This window comes from Echinops telfairi, unplaced genomic scaffold (genome assembly GCF_000313985.2).
Source record: "Echinops telfairi isolate 266 unplaced genomic scaffold, ASM31398v2 ScPeMD7_443;HRSCAF=831, whole genome shotgun sequence".
NCBI lineage: Eukaryota > Metazoa > Chordata > Mammalia > Afrosoricida > Tenrecidae > Echinops > Echinops telfairi.
Genome location: NW_022104341.1, coordinates 13,018,716 through 13,021,001, shown reverse-complemented (window position 1 = coordinate 13,021,001; position 2,286 = coordinate 13,018,716). Strand labels below are relative to the sequence as shown.

Genomic DNA, 2,286 nt, shown 5'->3' with positions numbered 1-2,286 from the left:
GAACCAATGGGGCACACAAAAACAAAATGTCAGGAATTGATGGAATACCAGTTGAAATATTTCAAGAAGCTGATGAAGCCCTGAAAGCTCTCACTTGTCTATGCTAGGAAATGTGGAAGACAGATACTTGGCCAACTCATTGGAAGAGAACTGTATTTGTAACCATTCCATAGAAAAGTGACTCAACAGAGATCCAACTGTAGGACAATTCCACTGATGTCACATGTCATTAAGATTTTGCTGAGGATCGTTCAACAATGGATATAGCAGTACAGTGACAGGTAGCTGCCAGTGGTTCAGGCTGGATGAAGAATAGGATGTGGAACAAAGGATACAATTGCTGATGTCAAATAGACCTTGGCTGAAAGCAGAGAATGCAAGAAGGATGTTTACTTGTGTTTTATTGACTACCAATGCCAAGGCATTAGACTACGTAGATCATAACAAACTATTAATTACCTTGAGAAGAATGAGAATTCAAGAACAATTCATTGTGTGCCTTAGAAACCTATACATGGACAAGAGGCAGTTATGCAAACAGAACAAAGTGTGTCGGGGTTGTATCTTCTTACAATACTTGTTTAATCGGTATACTGAACAAATAATCAGAGAACTTGAATTAATTTTGTGAAGAGGAAAGCAGCATAAGGCTTGGAGGAAGGCTTATTAACAACTTTTGATATGCAGACCTTGTTTTCTGAAAGTGAGGAGGTACTGAAGCACTTGTAGATGAAGATCCAAGCTTGTAACCTTCAGTACGGATTACAGCTCAGTGTAAAGAACCCAAATTCCCACAACTGGACTAATATGTAAGAGCATGACAAATGAAGAAGAGCTTGAAGCTAGCAAATATTAGGTCTTCCTTGGATGCACAATCCATACTTATGAAAGCAGCAGTCAACTATGCACGTAACTGCCTTCTGTACGTGCTTCCATAATTTAGTCAGAAGCGTGAACTGCTATTTCTGACACTGACACTGAATACACAGCTATGCATTGTGTCCTGGGTGTTTTCCCATACATTGTTTCAGTCCTTAGCCACAGTCGCGGGAAAACTAGGAGATGGGACTTCTGCTAATAATGGCCACGTGATTGGATTGGAGTCTTCTGTCCAACCATTTGTGGACTGGCTTGCCTTTTCAGATCTTGGGGAGGGCAGTCTAGAAACTTGCCCTGTTATCTTTCTCTTGGGGAAACTGGAACTGGAATAGGCCAGTGGTGTGAGATTTTTACCATTTGGAGTTAATGTGTATGTGTCTGTTACCTGTTCTGTTGCAAAGGAAGGCTTTTTGAGGTCGGCCTTCCTCCCTCCTGGCCCTGAACTGGCTTCTTCCAAACATGAATTAACAGGAAGATGAGGGCTTGGCTTTGCACTTAACTATACAGAAGTCGTACTTTGAGAGGAACAGGGTTCAAGTTCACTGAATGCTAGCAATTCATTTTGTTGAATTACAGGTAATACTGAAACTGAGCTTGTTTTTCTATCCCATGTTTGGGATTATGTTCTTTACTGTAACTATCAAATAGTTCTGATATGAATGAAATAATTCATAAATAACATTTTTGTCAGCTTTCCCAGAGGCCTTCATAACCTTAGCTAGTAGGAGCGTATGTTGTGGTTGACCAGTGCATGGGTTTGGATTTGTGGCAGGTCCGATCCCATGGGCCTCTCACAGTGTCCCATGCCAAAGGAAACTGTCACCCCGAACCATTGCCTGGCTTTACCTGGTAGGCTTAAGGCACTGAAGTGGGTTGCACAGTAAAGAAAAAAAAAAAAAAGAAAGCAGCAATCAAGACATCAAAAGACAAGTTGCGTTAGACAAATCTGTTGCATAAGACTTTCGAGCATTGAAAAGCTAGGATGTTACGTTGAAGCTGAAGGTTGGTGTGACTCAAGCCATAGTAATTTCCATCGCCTCATGTACATGTGAAAGTTGTGCATTGAATAAAGAAGACCATAGAAAAAGAGATGCATTTGAATTGTGGTGCTGGAGAAGAATATTCAAAGTGCCATAGACTACGGAAAGGACAAACGGATCTGTATTGGAAGAAGTACTGCCAGGGTGCTCCTTAGAAGCAAGGAGGGGAAGACTTTGTAGTACACATTTTGGATATGTTTTCAGGGGAGACCAGTCCTTGGGGAAGGACACCAGGCTAGGTAGTCTAAAGAAGCAGCGAAGGAGAGGAAGGCCGTCCGGGTGCTTTACTGAGACAGTGACTGCAACAATGGGCTAAAGCATAGGAACCATTGTGAGGATGGAGCAGGGTTGGGGCGTGTTTTGTTCT

At 42.0% G+C, this 2,286-nt stretch overlaps 1 non-coding gene across 1 annotated transcript; it reads left to right on the top strand.

Annotated features, from left to right (window-relative positions):
* Window positions 1-1,628: 1,628 nt before the first annotated feature.
* On the top strand, window positions 1,629-1,762 carry LOC115870236. Its single transcript, XR_004046606.1, has one exon. It is a non-coding gene; the product is annotated as a small nucleolar RNA SNORA42/SNORA80 family (small nucleolar RNA).
* The last annotated feature ends 524 nt before the right edge of the window (window positions 1,763-2,286 follow it).